The 19,385-nt window shown below is 38.4% G+C and overlaps 1 long non-coding RNA gene across 3 annotated transcripts in view; it reads right to left on the bottom strand.

Annotated features, from left to right (window-relative positions):
• Nucleotides 1-1,170: 1,170 nt before the first annotated feature.
• LOC139441103 (uncharacterized) overlaps nucleotides 1,171-19,385 on the bottom strand; it is a 302,417-nt gene continuing 284,202 nt past the window's right edge. For 2 of the 3 annotated variants that reach the window (XR_011651517.1, XR_011651514.1), the window contains 2 exons: nucleotides 2,050-2,199; nucleotides 1,171-1,399 (listed from right to left, as the gene is read on the bottom strand). This is a non-coding gene — a long non-coding RNA (uncharacterized lncRNA). The remainder of the gene's footprint in view (nucleotides 1,400-2,049; nucleotides 2,200-19,385) is intronic. The other variant, XR_011651516.1, reaches the window with a different exon arrangement.

Raw genomic sequence — 19,385 nt, 5'->3', positions numbered from 1 at the left:
ATAAGAATAATGAAAAAATAATAATACAAATATATACAATAACTTGCAAGTTCTCTGGAGGAGGAAAGTGAAATTTGTTTCACTGTCTCAGCTGTTGGGATGTCCCCTCTTTGGGTACAATTCCCATCTTTTCACAGTTCCAAGTTTTATTATCTCACCTGTGGGGATTAAAAAAAAAAAAAAGACACAAGGAAGAAGAGATATAAAGGGAGAGAAAAAAGGTGTCGAACAAGAAAAGAGGAAAGAGAGGAAGAAGGTGTTAAAAGAAAGAAAAATAATAAAAAGTGATAATAAAGAATTACTTTTAAGAAAGAGAGGGCGGGGGGAGAAAATAAGTACGGGCTTCAAACTGGACAAGTCAGTTTTGCTGGGCTTTTTGGCTGCAGCCAATTCAGGGGGCATAGACCAGCAGACCAGCAGTCTGGCAGCCCCCAGACCCACTGGTTCAGTCACCCACCCTCTTCCTGGCTATGGGTGTGAGCGTGGGGCCTTCTGTGATGCGCAGTCTCCCTGGTGCATGTGGTCTTAGGTCCCTCTAAGTTGTGTACTCTCCCTGATGCCTTGGAGGTGTGCCCATAGTCCCTCCAAGGTGCTCACTCTCACCGGTGCTTCAGATGTGGGTTCGATGCACCTCTGAGGGAACGCTGGACAGCCATATGGAAAGGAGACTACAGCTATTGCTGTAGAAGACTTCCCCAAAGTGCCCCTCAGTGTCCTTTTGAGAAAATCCTCCTGCTCAATCCTGCTGCTGCATACAATGAAGGGCCTGTCCTCTCACACAGCCCACCTCTCCAGCTAGACTGAGGACTGTCCAGGTCAGGGCCCCACACAGCCCAACTCTCAACTCTCCCCTTCTGGTGCCCACCGTCTCCCTGTGTTTACCACTTTGTCCTTATTCCCCTCCCTGCGACTTCAGACAAGCAGGTCTCTCTTGGTGCTGCTCAAGCCTTGTTTGGCAGGGGAGGGAGCCATTAACCCGGCTATCTCCCAGGAGTCCTGGGGCAGGCCTGGCAGGCACAGGCCTGGGGCTGCAGTTGCCCTGGTCCCCTCACTGGTCCTAGGGACCTTTTTTTCCTAAAACAATCCCCTTACCGTCTGTTTTTTCAGTGTCCTCTATACTTTTTGGTCTCCAATCTTCATAAACGCTGGGGTACTGTTGGCTGATCGCTTTGTTCCTCAGTAGATTGGGTAGGTGTTTCACCCACGTGCAGGGGGAAGAGGACTCTGCTCCCACCTATCTTGCTGCCATCTTGTAAAATATTTGACTCTTGACTTTTTGGAGAGGAGGTGTGCAGGGATATCCAGACTTTGACTCAGAACTGCAGTGGACTACCCAGAGAGACTTTTTTAAAAGGGGAGTTGAGATATGCTGGGAAAGGATCCCCCATGCACAGCTGCCCTGTCAACAATGAAAAAGGGTTGTAAGTACAATTTACTCCCACTCAGTACAGCTGGACACATTGATGAAAAAGGTGCAAAGGGAGGTGATTTCTCGATCTCAGCCAGGTGCAGCTACACAGAGTGGAGAGTATGGGCTGCAGAGCACTGTGAGGGCAGTGGGCAGGGAACTGTGCACCTAAGATTATTCAAAGCCAGACTGAGTCCCCTTTCTTTGCAGAACCACCTGGAAGGGAATGTTGGGACCAGCCCCCACTTCCTGCAGGAGCTGGTGGAAGATCTGCAAAACCGGCCAGGCAGACTTAACAACTCTGCAGGTGGTTTTTCCTCTGCAGGAGAAACACCAAGAGAAAAACCTGAAAGGGCACGTTTTGAACTCCTCACAGGGAGACAAAGTACATGGGGTCCAAGGCCCTATTTCACTGAGACCATAAAGCAGAGTTCAGAGAGTTGTGCAACACGGGGGTTTCAGGGCACCACCCAGCCACAGCTTGCACACAGGGCTGTCATCTACACCAAGCAAGAGAGAGCTGGCACTCTTACACACATTGTGCCCTCTGTGAAACAGAGCTATTTAATCAGAAACTATACATTATTGGAAATAAACTGGGACAGAATAAGACAGGAGGTATAGGGGCAGGGGTAACACACCTACAATTTTCCCAGAAGACTGAACAATGCCTTCCAGGGGAGACACAGAGGCACCATCCTCTCAACTGCAACAGAAGCTCCCTTTAGAGGCAGGTGAAGGAGATACAGGCAGTGTTGCCAGAAGTTGGCCGCCCACCATGGGACCTTGAGCTAAAAGAAAAATAGATCCAGAAAGAAGTCAAAATGTGAACAATAGCTGAGATGAATTTCACCTCACTCTTCCTGAGAACTTGTCTGTTTTTTCTTCTTTTTTTTCCTTTCACATAGCTTTTTAGTATTTCTTCTTTTGCTTCAATTCTATTCCAACTAACTCACTACTCTTGGTCTTTTTTTTTCAGATTATATATTTTTCATATTATTGTTATTTCAAATCCCAAATAGCACCTTTCCCTGGTCTTACTTCATCTTGCCTTCTTCCTGAATTTTCTTATTGTTGATGTGAACTCTATTTTCTCCCATGCTATGCCACGTTCTTATTCCTTACTCTTACTATTTCTCTTCCATCTATCTTTGAAAAGCATTCTTCCTTCCTTAGGTCAGCTCACATTCTTCCCACCCCCTCTTTTTTTTTAAATACATGTTTTAAAGATTTTAATTACTTTTAGAGAGAGGGGAAAGGAAGGAGAAAGAGAGGGAGAGAAACATCAATGTGTTGTTGCCTCTCACTCATCCCCCACTGAGGTCCTTGCCCCAACCCAGACATGTGCCCCGACCGGGAATTGAACCAGCAACCCTTTGGTTCACAGGCCCTCACTCAATCCACCAGCCAGGCTTTTCTCCCCTCTTATAATAATCTTATTTCCTTTCCACCTCTATAAATTGTGGCCAGTTGGATGAGGAAATAAGGGTTACTGCTGTACTTCTCCAACAGTATTCCTATTTGTTCACTATTTGTACCTCAAAGCCCATAGGATACTCTCCCTTGGTCTTACTCCATTTTGCATTCCCCCTGCACTTGATGAGTTGAGTTAGAAATTTTATTTTAATTTATTTTCCTTTTCTTTGCCTCGGTTCTATTTCTTACTCTTATTAGTTTTCCTCCCATATCCTCTCAAAATCATTTTTATTTACTGTAGACATCTCATATTCATTTTTCTCTTTTGTATCATATTCTTATTCCCTTTCCACCTTTATTGATCTTCACTCACTTGACATTGTTATTGACCTTGCTGTGACTTTTCTGCAATTTTGTTCCTGTTGGTTCAATAACACTAATTTTACTTCAAACCTCATAGTATACTTTTCCCTTTTCTTACTCCACTTTTAGCATTATCCTACCCTGTTTTACTTACATTTTAAATTTTATTCTTGCCTTTCTTTGCCTCATTTCTATCCCATACTCTTATTATTTCTCTGCACTCTTTCTAATCAAAATTATTTTCTCTCTTTTATTCATCTCATATTCCCTTTTTCCTATCTTTTAATATTCTTAAGCTCCACATTTCTTAATATTTGTCCAATTGCTGTGGATATTACTAAAGTGGTAGAAGTTTTATTTTATTTTATTTTGCTGGTGTGGGTTCAGTTTTCTGGTAATTTTGCTTTGTTAAGAAACACCTGTACAACAGCATACAAGACATACTGGGAATTGTGACCACCAGTCAGCCAGCTTGAGGGGAAAACTCACTGACAAATGAGCTACCAACAAGCAAAGCCCAAGTACAACAAAAGAGACCACACAAACTTAATAAAGGGCAGCCTGAAAGCATCCAGATCAGGAAATCAAAGAGACTGCATCACTGACTGCCATACAACTCCTACCACAGAAGTTCACCCCATGAAGACAAGTAGGCAAAGCAGGGCATCTTGAGATGCAGAAACAAACAAAAAGAGTCACTGAAAAAGGGGAAACAAAGAAAGAACCCCCAATCAGAAGGAATGGAGGAATCCCCTAAAAAAGAGCAAAACAAAACTGAGAGAAGCAATCTATCAGATATAGATTTCAAAAAAAAACGTTATGAGGATGCTCAAGGGACTCAATGACAACTATAGGGGACTAAATAGGAAATACAGCAGCATGAAAAAGGAAATAGAAACTATGAACAAAAATCAGGAAGTAATTAAGAATACAATATCTGAAGTTAATAATACACTAAATGGAATTAAAAGTAGGCTGGATGAAGCAGACAACTGAATCAGCAAGCTGGAAAACAAGGTAAAAAGAAATGCCCTGGCAGAACAAAATAAAAAAAGACTCAAAAAGAATGAGGATAGTTTAAGGCAACTTCAGGACAACATGAAACATAACAACATTCACATCATTGGAATATCAGAAGGAGAAGAAAAGGAGCAATGAACAGAAAATGTGTCTGGAAAAATAATGACAAAAAACTTGACTAACATGGTGATGGGAAACGACATGCAAGTTCAGGAAGCACAGAGGGTCCCAATCAAGATGAACACAAAAGAGCTACACCAAGACACAACATAATTAAAATGCCAAATGTTAGAGACAAAAAGAGAATCTTAAAGGCAGCAAGGGAGAAACAGCAAGTCATATACAAGGGAGCTCCAATAAGGCAATAAGCTGATTTTCAACAGAAACACTACAAGCCACGAGGGATTGGCAAGAAATATTCCATATAATGAAAAACAATGACCTACAACAAAGACTACTCTATCCAGCAAGGCTCTCATTTAAAATAGATGGTGAAATAAAGAGCTTCCCAGACAAAAAAAAACGGTTGAAAGTGTATGTTACCACTAAGCCACCACTGCAAGGGACACTAAACAGACTGCTATAAAAAGAAGAGAAAGAGAGACACAGAGAGAGAGAGAAACAAAGGTATGGGGAAAATGGCAATGAATAAATACTTATCATTAATAACCTTAAATGTAAATGGATTAATGCTCCAATCAAACGACATTAGGATGGCTAAATGGAAAAAAGAAATAGGACCCACATGTATGCTGTCTACAAGAGACTCACTGAAGAACAAAAGATCAACACAGACTCAAAGTGAAGGGATGGAAAAAATTATTCCAACCAAATGGACATTTAAAAAGCCAGGGTAGTAATACTTGTATCAGACAAAATAGATTTCAAAACAAAGCCCATAAAAAGAGACAGAGGGCACATGATAATAATTAAGGGAAGCATCAATCAAGATGATATAACCATTGTAAACGTATATGCACTCAACATAGGAGCACGCAAGTATATAAGGAAAATCTCGGAGGACTTTAAAAAAGTGTAGACATCAACAGTTATAGTATGGGATTTTAACACCCCATTACCAACAATGGATAGATCTTCCAGACAAAGAATCAACAAGGACATTGTGGCACCCAGTGACACTCTAGATGAAATGGACTTAACTGATATATAGAGAGCCTTTCATCCCAAAGAAGCAAAATACACATTCTTTTCAAATGCACATGGAACATTTTCAAAGATAGACCACATGGCAGGACACAAAACTAACCTCAACAAATTCAAGAAAATTGAAATCATATCAAGCATATTCTCAGATCACAATGGCTTGAAACTAGTAACCAACCTTAACAAAAAAAAAAACCTCAAAACATTCAAATTCATGGAGACTGAATAGCATGCTATTTAACAATGAATGGATTAATAATGAAATCAAGGAATAAATCAAAAGTTAATGGAAGCAAATGAAAATGAATACATAACAGCCCAAAACCTATGGCACACAATGAAAGCAGTCCCGAGAGGGAAGTTCATAGTGATACAGGCCTACCTGAAAAAGTTTCAAATAAACAACCTAACCCTACTCTACAAGAACTAGAGGAACAACAACAAACAAAGCTCAGAGTAAGTAGAAGGAAGGAAATATCAAGATCAGAGCAGAATTAAATTACATAGAAACTAAAAGAACAATTCAAAGAATAAATAAATTCAGGAGATGGTTCTTTCAAAAGATAAACAAAATGGACAAGGCTTTAAGCAGACTCATCAAGAAAAAACAGAGATGACCCAAACAAATAATATCAGAAACAAAAGAGGAGAAATTTAAACCAATACTGAAGAAATATAATGGATTGTCAGAAATTACTACAAACAGTTGTATGTGAAGAAATTTGAAAACCTGGGCAAAATGGACAAATTTCTAGAAACACATAATCTTCCAAAAGTTAATCAAGAAGAAGCAGAAAGCTGAATAGACCGATGAAACCTAATGAAATTGAAGCAGTTAAAAAAAAAAAAACAACTTTGGGCACACAAAAGCGCTGGACTGGACAGCTACACAGGTAAATTTTACCAAACATTTAGGGAAGAGCTAACTCATATCTTAATCAATCTTTTCAAAAAAAATTCCAGATGGAATACTCCCAAACTCATTTTATGAGGCCATTATTATCCTAATTCCCAAGCCAGCTAAAGACACAACAAAGAAAGAAAACTGCAAGCCAATATTGCTGATGAACATAGATGCTAATATTCTAAATAAAGTATTGGCAAACTGGATCCAGCAATAGATTGAAAAGATTATATACTGTGATCAAGTCAGATTCATCCCAGGGATGTAAAGATGGTACAATAATCACGAATCAATAAATGTAATACATCACATAAACAAAGGGAAAGACAAAAATCACAAGATTGTATCAATAAAGGCTGAAAAAGCATTTGATAAGATATAGCAACCATTTATGATAAAAACACTCAGCAAAGTGGGAATAGAGAGAGAATACCTCAACAGAGTAAAGGACATATATGAGAAACCTATACCCAACATCATACTCAATGGGAAAAACAAAAAGCTTTCCCACAAAGATCAGGAGCAAGACAAGGTTGTCCACTTTTACCAGTTCTATTCAACATAGTATTGGAAATTTTAGCCACAGCAATCAGATGAGAAAGAGAAATAAAAGACATCCAAATTGGAAAGAAGGAAATAAAACTGTCAATATTTTAATATATTTATTAATTATGCTATTACAGTTGTCCCATTTCCCCCCCCACTCCACTCCATCCTGCCCACCCCCTCCCTCCCACATTCCCCCCTATAGTTCATGTCCATGGGTCATACTTATAAGTTCTTTGGCTTCTACATTTCCTACACTAGTCTTACCCTCCCCCTGTCTATTTTCCACCTATCATCTATGCTACTTATTCTCTGTACCTTTCCCCGCTTCTCCCTCTCCCACTCCCCTATTGACAACCTTCCATGTGATCTCCATCTCTATGGTTCTGTTCCTGTTCTAGTTGTTTGCCTAGTTTGCTCTTGTTTTTGTTTTAGGTGTGGTCGTTAATAACTGTGAGCTTGCTGTCATTTTTACTGTTCATATTTTTTATCTTCTTTTTCTTAGATAAGTCCCTTTAACATTTCATATAATAATGGCTAAAACTGTCAATTTTTTATAGATGACATGATAGTGTATATAAAAAACTCCATAGATTCCACCAAAATACTACTAAACCTAATAAATGAATTTGGCAAAAGAGCAGGATACAAAGTCAATATTCAGAACTCAAACACATTTTCAAACACCAACATTGAAATATCAGAAATAGAAATCAGGAAAAAAATCCCTTTTGCTATATAACAACAAGAAAAATAAAGTACCTAGGAATAAACTTAACTAAGGAGGTAAAAGACCTGTACTCAGAAAACTACAGACCACTGAAAATAAATTAAGGGAGACACAAATAAATGGAAGGATATACCCTGTTCATGGATTGGAAGACTTAATATCATTAAAATGTCCATACCACCCAGAGAAATCAATAGATTCAATGCAAACCCTATCAAAAAAACAGTGACCTATTTCACAGATATAGAACAAATATTTCAAAAATTTATATGGAACCATAAACCACATGGAAAATTGGGACAACTGTAATTGAATGACAATTAACAAAAAGAATAACAAAAGAACAATAAATAAATAAATAAAGACCTATTATACATTTCAGAAAAGAAAAATTACAAAAATAAAATATATGGGATTCTGCAAAAGCAGTTCAAGGAGGGAAATTCATGGAATTTCTTCCTTGAAGAAACAGGAAAAAAAAACCCAAATAAACAATCTAACTTCACATCTAAAGAAATGATTAAAAGAATAACAAACAAATCCAAGAAAGAAGAAGAAAAGAAATACTAAAAATCAAGGTTAAATAAAGAAAATAGAAACTAAAAATATAGAGAAAATAAAATAAAGGAAAAGTCAATGAAACTAAGAGGTGGTTCTTTGAAAGAATAAATAAAATTGGCAAACTTATAGCAAGAGTTATCAAGAAAAAAGAGAATCAAAATAAAATCAGAAATGAAAGAGGACAGATTACAGTTAATATCACAGAAATACAAAGAATTATGAACACAATGAAGAAACAAGAACTCAGAAAAATGAGGAGAGGCTTAGGAACCCTTGGGACAACTTTAAACATTCCAGCTCCAAATCATAGGGGTGCCAGAAGAAAAGAAAGAGTAAGAAATTGAAAACTCATTTGAAAAAATAATGAAGGAGAAATCCCCCAATCTGGTGAAGGAAACAGACTTCCAGAAAGTCCAGAAAGCTCAGAGAGTCTCATAGAAGTTGGACCCTAAGCATACAACAAGGCACATCATAATTACATTACCCAAGATCAAAGATAAGGAGAGAATCTTAAAAGCAGCAGGCGAAAATGTGACAGTTACCTACAAAGGAGTTCCCATAAAATTATGAGCTGATTTCTCAAAAGAAACCTTGCAGGCAAGAAGGGGCTGGAAAGAAGTATTCCAAGTCAGAAAGGCAAGGACCTACATCCAAGATTACTCTACCCAGCAAAGCTATCATTTAGAATGGAAGGGCAAATAAAGTGCTTCCCAGGTAAGGTCAAGTTAAAGGAGTTCATCATCACCAAGCACTTATTATATGAAATGTTAAAGGGACTAATCTAAGAAAATGGAGAAGATCAAATATATGAACAGTAAAATGACAACAAACTCACAACTATCAGCAACTGAACCTAAAGAAAAAAACCCCAAAACAAACTAAGCAAACAACTAGAACAGGAAAAGAATCACAGAAATGGAGATCATGTGGATGCTTATCAGCAGGGAATGGGGGGGCATGGGGGAAAAGGTATGGGAATAAGTAGTATAAATGGTAGGTAGAAAATAGACAGGGGAGGTTAATAATATGTGGAAATCAAAGAATCTATATGTACAACCTATGGACATGAAGTAAGGGGAGTGGGGAATGTGGGTGGGAGAGGGTATGCAGAGCGGAGGGGAATAAAGGGGGGGGAAATGTGACAACTCTAATAGTATAATCAATAAAATATATTTTTAAAAGTGAATGGATTAAAGAAGTATAAATTGGTTGTTACAAAATAACCATGGGGAGGTAAGGTACAGCATAGGGAATATAGTCAATCATATTTTAAAAACTATGTATGGTATCAAGTGGGTACAAGATTTATCATGATGATCACTTTCCAAGTTACATAGTGTGTAATCACTGAGGTGTACATCTGGAACTAATATGTTAATATTTGTCATCTGTAATTGAAAAATAAAAAATATTTTAAAAAGTAAACAAATAAATAAATTTTAAAAGCAAACCAATGAACAAAATCCCAGGACCAGACATCTTCACAGTTGAATTCTATAAAACACTTAGAAAAAAATTAATACCTTTTCTTTTCAAATTATTCCAAAAGTTATAGAGTAAGAGATGATTTCAAAATTATTCCACGAGGTCAGGATTACCCTGATACTAAAGCCAGGCAAAGTCACTACAGAAAAAGAGAAAGAGAGAGAACTACAAGTCAATATCCCTGGTGTATATAGGTGCAAAAACTCTCAGCAAAATACTAGCAACTCAAATTCAATTATACAATAAAAGATTATATACCATGATTATGTGAAATTTATATGAGGATGCAAGGAGGATTTAATATTTGCAAAACAATTAATGTGATACATTACATCAACAAAACCAAGGGAACAAGTCACATTAATACCTCAATGGGCGCAAAAAAATTTTTGACAAATTCAACATCAAGTTATGATAAAAACCCTCAACAAAGTGAATATATAAGAAACTTACCTCAATGATAAAGGCTATATATGCCAAGCCTACATATAACATCATACTTAATGTTGTAAAGCTGAAAGCTATTTCTCTAAATCACGAGCAAGTAATGGTTGCCCACTCTCACCACTATTATCCAATTTGGAAAGGAGGAAGTGAAATTTTCACTATTTCCAAATAACATGATATTTTATATAGAAAATTCATCAAGAAAACTGATAGAATTAATAAATTCAGCAATGTAGCAGGATACAAAATTAACATATAGAAATCCATTGCACCTCTATAATAATACAAAAGTGAAATTAAGAAAACAATCCCACTTACAATTTCATCACAAGAATAAAATACCTAGAAATGAATTTAACCAAGGAGGTGAAAGACCTGTAGTCTAAAATCAATAAGACACTAAAGAAATAAATTGAAGAGAACACAAATAAGTGGGAGGATATATCATTCTCATGGATTGGAAGGACCTGAAATGACCATACTATCCAAAGCAATCTACAGATTCAATGCAATCCTTATTAAAATACCAATGGCATTCTTCTCAAAACCAGAATGAATAATTCTAAAATTTATATGAAACCACAAAAGATTACAAAAAGCCAAAGCAATCTTGAGAAAGAAGAGCAAAGGTGGAAGCATTATGCTCCTTGATATCAAACAATTCTACAAAGCTATATAACCAAAACAGCATGGTACTGACACAAAAACAAACACATCCATCAGTGGAACAGAATAGAGAGCCCAGAATAAAATTTCCCGTATATGGTCAATTAGTCTATGAAGACAAGGGTACACAATGGAGAAATAACAATACTTCAACAAGTGGTTTGGGAAAATGGGAAAAATACATGCAAAAAAATGAAAATGTACCAACATTTGCATCATATACAAAAATGAACTCAAAATAGATTAAAGGTTTAAATGTAAGGCTTAAAACTATAAAACTTCTAGAAGGAAGCATAGGTAGCAAACTGTTTAACATCAGTCTTAGTAATTTTTTTGGATATGTCCCTTTAAGTAAGGGAAACAAATGCAAAAATAAAAAATGGCACTTCATAAAACTATATAGCTTCTGTACAGTGAAAACAATTATCAACAAAATGAAAAGGCAACCTAATTAATGACAGACTATATTACAAATGATATTATGATAAGGAGTTGATATCCAAAATATATAAGGAACACATATACATTAGTAACAAAAAATGAACAATCAAAAAATATGCAGAGCACATTGAGACGTTTCTCCAAGAAAACATACAGATGGACAACAGGCACTAATTATCAGGGAAATTCAAATTAAAACCACAGTTGCATACTACCACACACCACTCAGCATGATTATTATGAAAAATTCAACAAACAAATGTTGACAAGGGTATGGAAAAAAGGGGAAAGGGACTGTAAATTGCAGCCATTATGGAAAACAGTAATGAGATTCTTTAAAACAGATCTACCATATGACTCAACAATTCTACTTCTGTGTATTTCTTTAAAGAAAACAAAAATACTAATGTGAAAAGATATATGCACCCCTATGTTCACTGCAGCATTATTTACCATAGCCAGATATGAACACAACTTTAAAGTCTATTCATAGATAAATGGATAAAGAAGAGGTGATACAAAGGAATATTACTCAGCCCCCCAAAAAGAATGAAATCTTGCCAATTGCCACAACATGGGTGGACCTAGAGGGTATTATCCTAAGTGAAATAAGTCAGACAAAGACAAATACTGCATGTTTTCACTAATATGTAGAATACTTTAAAATCAAAATGAACAAAACAAAAACAGACTCAAACCAAGAAGAAATGGATTGTTGCCAGAGGTGAAGGGAGTAGACGGATGAGTGAAAATGTACAGGAGAAAATAGTCACTTTGCATAGTGACAGATGGTTATTAGACTTCATGTAGTAGTCACATAGTAAAATATGTACATTTCGAATTATTATGTTGTACACCTAAAACTAATATTGCATACCAATTATAATTTAAAAACAAACTTAACAAACTTATGGTAAAAGGGGGATAACCATATCTTTCTATGTGTTCACTTACATGCCTTTTTAAAAGTTTTTTCCTTACCTCACACCTTATATCATGTGTCCAAATAAGCATTTTTGTCTTCAAAACAGTTGCCTTTGAATCTTAGCACTATTGTTGTGATATTCATGTGACCTGCAGTTATAACCTACAGGGCATCTTTTTGCACCTCTCAGCATTTACTACATTCCCTTTCAAGAGGGAATTAGGCTTTAATAAGAAGACACCAGTTGTTCAGAATCAAAGCTAAAAAATAACATGGCTGATCAGATATGAGATTTGGGTTTTCTTTAAAGAAAGTGGATTTTCTAATATAGTGTGTAAATTAAATTTACAGTTTGTAAAATTTAGATGAAAAGTCATAATTTTAAATATAATTGTAGCCTCCTACATTTAGATTCCCCCTAATTTGAAATAGCTTTTTCACTTTTCTGCTTATTATTTAAAATGTAAACAGATATAAGTAAAGAGCAAGTTTAATCCCACTGCCAAGAGGTACCTCTAATTTATAATTTGTATATTTTTTGTACATCACTTGTAACTTTCCTTACTCATATTAAATTAGAAATGAAGAATTTTCTTTTGGGACTTCGGAAGATGGCGGCAACATAGGTGGGAGCGGAGTCCACTTCCCCTCAACGCCAGGGAAATACCTAGCTGATCTGAGGAGCAGAGCGAACAGCCAACAGTATTCCAGCATATATGAAGATCAGAGACCAAAGATAGAGGACACTGAAAGATCTGACGGTAAGAAGAGTGCTGAAGGACAATAAGGTCCACGGGACCCAGGACCGCGCGGTACAAGGGCGGCAGAGGCGCCAGCCCTGGCGCAGGGGCTGCTGCAGGAGTCCTGGGAGAGGGCCAGGCTGCGCTGTGAGCAGCCAGGTGCTTGATTAGACCAGGGGGGCTTGAAAAGGAGGAATTTCTCAAAAAGAAAAAGAAAATAGAGACACTCAGGGGCTAATTAGAGAACTCTCGGTAGTAGCCGAGGCCCCTGGCGCCCCTCCCCCTCCACCCCTGGACTGCTACGCTCACCCGAGGTCCGGTCGCGCGCGTGAGCAGATTAGCCAATGGGACCCACACTTGAAACCCCGGAGGGGCGCCCACACCTCAAACCTCCGAGATAATTTGGAGCAGAGACTAGCTGCTCCACCCACAGGCCCAAAACCTCAGAACCGAGTGCCGCGTGATTGAGTCCCAGGGCGGCCCCGCCCGCCCGAGAGACTCAAGCCCAGGGCGGCTGGATCGGGCCCCCAAGCACAGAGCCTGTGGCTCAGCGGGCTGCGCGCGCTCACCAAGCACAGGGCCAGCTGGGTGCCTGTTTTCCAAATACAAAGCTGCTGGCGAGTGTCCTAACCCCAAGGCGGCTGAATCCGCCACCTGCGCGCCAGCGTTCCAAGCCCTGGCGGCTCGATTGGTCCGCCGGCTGTGCGCTCAGGGCACAAAATAGCGTCACAACCCAAAGCGGCTGGATTCCCCTGCTGCGCGCGCACGTGTCACAAGCCAAATCGGCTGGATTGGCTGATCAACGGACTGATTGACTGCCAGGGACCACACCTACAAAACAGCGAAGAGTGTGACCCAGGAAGAGAGAAAAGTGAAACCAATCCTTCCAACCACCCCCTCCCGTTGCACAGACAGGACACCAGCAGAAATAACCTGACCGGTTTAAAGCCAACAGAAGATTTTTTTTTTTTATCCTTTTTCTTTTTTTTCCTTTCCCCCTGAATTCCTTCTTCCTCTCTCTTTTTTTCTTTTTTTTCATTCCTTCTTCCTCCCATCCTTTACCATTTTTATGTCTTCTTCCTGCCTTCTTTTATCTATTTCTATGTTTTAATTTTTTCTAAAATTCCTTCTTATCTTGCCTCCGATCTTTCTTTATTCCTTCTTCCCTCCTTCCTTCCTTTCCTCCTTTCCTATTTCCTTTTTCCCTCCTTCCCATCTTTGTTTTGGTTTGTTTCGTGTGTGTGTGTGTGTGTGTGTTTTTTTTCTTTTCTTTCGCCCCCCCTTTCTCTTTTTCCCACAGGTGAGACAACAAAACCTGGAGTGCTGAAAAGACTAGAGTTAGACCGTGTTAAACACATAAACGTCAGCTCAAGACCAGTGAGCACAGGAGAGTAAGGAGACAGCACCACCGAATCCCATTGGCATTCTACCATAGAAGTTCATATCATAAATCCAGGGAGTCAGAACAAAGCAATTTAAGACGCAGAGACCAACAAGAAGAGCCTCACAAACAATGGGAAGACAAAGAAACAATTCCCAAATGAAAGGAAAGGAGGAAGTCTCAGAAAGAATACTAACCGAAAAAGAGGCAAGTCAACCATCAGATACTGAGTTCAAAGCAATAGTCATCAGGAAACTCACTGAGCTCTCTGAGATCAAAGAGAACTACCAGAAACTACAAGGAAACTACAATGAACTCACTGCAAACTATATCAACATGAAAAAGGAAATAGAAAATATCAACAAGAGCCAAGCGGAAATGAAGAATACAATTTCTGAATTGAAGAACACAGTAGAAGGAATTAAAAGCAGACTTGATGAAGCAGAGGATCGGATCAGCGAGCTGGAGGATAAAGTAGAAAAAAACACCCAGAAGGAGCAAGAAAAGGAAAAGAGGCTCAGAAAGAATGAAGAGGCAATAAGGGAAATGCAGGACAACATGAAACGTAACAATATCCGTATAATAGGAATACCAGAAGGAGAAGAAGAAGAGCAAGGGATAGAAAACCTGTTTGAAAAAGTAATGATGGAAAATTTCCCTAATCTGAGGAGAGAAAAAGTCACCCAAATCCAGGAAACACAGAGAGTCCCAAGCAAGAGGAACCCAAAGAGACCCACTGCAAGACACATCATAATTAAAATGGCAAATTTCCAAGACAAAGAGAGAATCTTAAAGGCAGCAAGGGAGAAGAAGGAAGTAACATATAAGGGAGCCCCAATAAGGTTAGCAACTGACTTCTCAATGGAAACGCTCCAAGCCAGAAGAGAATGGCAAAAAATATTCCAAGTACTGAGAACCAGAGGCCTGCAACCAAGACTACTTTACCCAGCAAGGCTCTCAATCAAGATAGAAGACCAAATAAAGAGTTTCCCAGACAAAAAAAGTCTAAAAGAATACAGCTCCATCAAACCAGCTCTGCAAGAGATGCTAAAGGGACTGCTTTAAGGAAAGGAAGGAAAAGAGAAAGACAGAGGAACACAGGTAGGAAATAACGGCAATGAATAACTACCTATCGATAATAATCTTAAACGTAAATGGATTAAATGCTCCAATCAAAAGACATAGAACAGCTGAATGGATAAGAAAACATGACCCACACATATGCTGCCTACAAGAGACCCATCTCAGGACAAAAGACTTACACAGACTGAAAGTGAAGGGCTGGAAACAAATTTTCCAAGCAAACGGACAGGAAAAAAAAGCAGGGGTAGCAATACTCATATCACACAAAATAGACTTCCAAAGAAGGGCCATAAAGAGAGACCCAGAAGGTCACTTCATAATACTCAAAGGAAGAATCCACCAAGAAGACATAAACATTGTAAATATATATGCACCCAACATAGGAGCACCCAAATACATAAAGAAAATATTGGAGGATTTCAAGAAAGATATTGACAGCAACACAGTTATAGTAGGGGATTTTAACACCCCACTATCAAAAATGGACAGGTCTTCCAAACAAAAGATCAACAAAGATATTGTGTCACTTAACAATACCTTAGAGGAAATGGACTTAACTGATATATACAGAGCTTTTCATCCCAAAGACGCAAAATACACGTTCTTTTCAAGTGTCCATGGAACTTTTTCAAAGATAGACCACGTGATAGGACACAAAGCAAGCCTCAACAAATTCAAGAAAATTGAAATCATATCAAGCATCTTCTCTGACCACAAGGGTCTGAAACTAGAAACCAACGCCAAGGGTAAAAACCCAAAACACTCAAAAGCATGGAGACTGAATAGCATGCTATTAAACAATGAATGGGTAAAGAACGAGATTAGGGAAGAAATCAAAAACTTCCTGGAAACAAATGAAAACGAACTCACAACAACCCAAAACCTATGGGACACAGCAAAGGCAGTCCTGAGAGGGAAGTTCATAGCAATACAGGCCTACCTTAAGAAGTTAGAAACAGTTCAAACAAACAACCTAACCCTATGCCTACAAGAACTGGAGGAACAACAACAAAGACAGCCCAGAGCAAGCAGAAGGAAGGAAATAACCAAGATCAGAGCAGAATTAAATGACATAGAGACTAAAAGCACAATTGTAAGGATCAATGAATCCAGGAGCTGGTTCTTTGAAAAGATAAACAAAATCGACAAGCCTTTAAGTAGGCTCATCAAAAAGAAAAGAGAGAGGATCCAAATAAACAGAATTAGAAATGAAAGTGGAGAGATTACAACTGATACCACAGAAATACAAAGGATCGTAAGAAATTACTATAAAGACCTGTATGCTAAGAAATTTGAAAACCTAGATGAAATGGACACATTTCTAGAAAAATATAATCTTCCAAAACTGAATGAAGAAGAAGCAGAAAACCTGAACAGACCAATATCAGCAAAGGAAATTGAAGCAGTCATCAAGAAACTCCCATCACACAAAAGCCCTGGACCAGATGGTTTCACAGGAGATTTCTACAAAGCATTTAAGGAAGAACTAACCCCTATCCTTCACAGACTATTCGAAAAAATCCAAACTGATGGAAGACTCCCAAACTCTTTTTATGAAGCCAACATCATCCTAATCCCAAAACCAGATAAAGACACAAGGAAGAAAGAAAACTTCAGGCCAATATCGCTGATGAACATAGACGCTAAAATTCTCAACAAAATATTAGCAAACCGCATCCAGCAATATATTAAAAAGATCATCCACCATGACCAAGTGGGATTCATCCCAGGGATGCAAGGATGGTACAATATTCGCAAATCAATAAACATAATACATCACATCAACAACAGCAAAGACAAAAATCACATGATCATATCAATAGATGCGGAAAAAGCATTTGATAAGATACAGCACCCATTTCTGATAAAAACACTCAGCAAAGTGGGAATAAAGGGAGCAGTCCTCAACATAATTAAGGCCATATATGAGAGACCTACAGCCAACGTCACACTCAATGGACAAAAACTTAGAGCTTTCCCACTAAGATCAGGAACAAGACAAGGATGGCCTCTCTCACCACTCTTATTCAACATAGTATTGGAAGTCCTAGCCACAGCAATCAGACAAGAAAAAGCAATAAAAGGCATCCAAATTGGAAAGGAGGAAATGAAACTGTCACTGTTTGCAGACGACATGATAGTGTACATGGAAAACCCTATAGACTCCACTCAAAAACTACTCGACCTAATAAATGAATTTGGCAAAACAGCGGGATACAGAGTCAATACCCAGAAATCAAAGGCATTCCTCTACACCAGCAACGAAACTGCAGAAACAGAAATCAGGAAAAAAATCCCATTCGATATAGCAACAAGAAAAATAAAGTACCTAGGAATAAACCTAACCAAGGAGGTAAAAGACCTGTACTCAGAAAACTACACAACACTGAAGAAAGAAATTAAGGAAGATACAAAAAAATGGAAGCACGTACCATGTTCATGGATTGGAAGAATCAACATTATCAAAATGGCCATACTACCCAAAGCAATTAATAGATTCAATGCAATCCCTATTAGAGTACCCATGACATATTTCACAGATATAGAACAAACATTGCAGAAATTCATATGGAACCATAAACGACCTCGAATAGCTGCAGCAATTTTGAGAAAGAAAAACAAAGCAGGAGGGATCACAATACCTGATATCAAACTGTATTACAAGGCCACTGTAATCAAAACAGCCTGGTACTTGCATAAGAACAGACACATGGACAAATGGAACAGAACAGAGAACCCAGAAATAAACCCAAGTCTCTATGGTCAATTAATATTTGACAAAGGAAGCAGGAACATAAAATGGAGCAAAAACAGCCTCTTGAACAGATGGTGTTGGGAGATCTGGACAGCTACATGCAAAAAAATGAAACTCAATCACCAACTTATGCCACACACAAAAATAAATTCAAGGTGGAGAAAAGACTTGAATATAAGTCGTGACACAATACATTCCTAGAGGAAAACATGGGTAGGAAAATCTCAGTCCATCCAGCAACATCTTCACTATGTCCTCTAAAACAAGGGAAATAAAGGAAGGAATAAAGAAATGGGTCCTCATCAAATTAAAAAAATTTCTGCATAGTTAAAGAAAACAGCATTTAAATGAAAAGTGAACCAATTATGTGGGAAAATATATTTGCCAGTCATATCTTGGGCAAAGGTTTGATCTCCAAAATATATAAAGAACTCACTCGACTCCACTCCAGGAAGACAAACAACCCAATTAAAAAATGGGCAAAGGACTTGAACAGACACTTCTCCAAGGAAGACATACAGAGGGCCCAGAGACATATGAAAAGATGCTCAGCATCACTAGCCATCAGAGAGATGCAAATTAAAACCACAATGAGGTATCATCTCACACCAGTCAGAATGGCCAACATAAACAAATCCACAAACAAATGTTGGAGAGGATGTGGAGAAAAGGGAACCCTTGTGCACTGTTGGTGGGAATGCAGACTGGTGAGGCCACTGTGGAAAACAATATGGAATTTCCTCAGAAAACTAAAAATGGAACTGCCCTTTGACCCAGTAATTCCGCTGCTGGGATTATACCCTAAGAACACTGAAACACCAATCCAAAAGAATCTGTGCACCCCAATGTTCATAGCAGCACAATTTACAATAGCCAAGTACTGGAAGCAACCGAAGTGCCCATCAGCAAATGAGTGGATCCAAAAACTATGGTATATTTACACAATGGAATTCTACGCAGCAGAGAGAAAGAAGGAGCTTATACCCTTTGCAACAGCATGGATGAAACTGGAGAGCATTATGCTAAGTGAAATAAGCCAGGAAGTGAGGGACAAGTACCATATGATCTCACCTTTAACTGGAACATAAGCAATAGAAGAAAAAAGCAAACAAAATATAACCAGAGACATTGAAGTTAAGAACAATCTAACAATAGCCAGGGCGGGGGTGGGGGGGTGGGGGCGGGGATAGTGGGAAGAGGGTATTACAGGAACTACTATAAAGGACACATGGACAAAACCAAGGGGGAGGGTGGAGAGGGGGGAGGGAGGTGGGTTCACCTGGGGTGGGGTAGAGGGATGGGGAGAAAAGGCATACAACTATAATTGCATAACAATAAAAAAAATAAAAA

Source organism: Desmodus rotundus, chromosome 8, assembly GCF_022682495.2.
Source record: "Desmodus rotundus isolate HL8 chromosome 8, HLdesRot8A.1, whole genome shotgun sequence".
NCBI lineage: Eukaryota > Metazoa > Chordata > Mammalia > Chiroptera > Phyllostomidae > Desmodus > Desmodus rotundus.
This window is presented reverse-complemented; position numbering and strand designations above follow the sequence as displayed.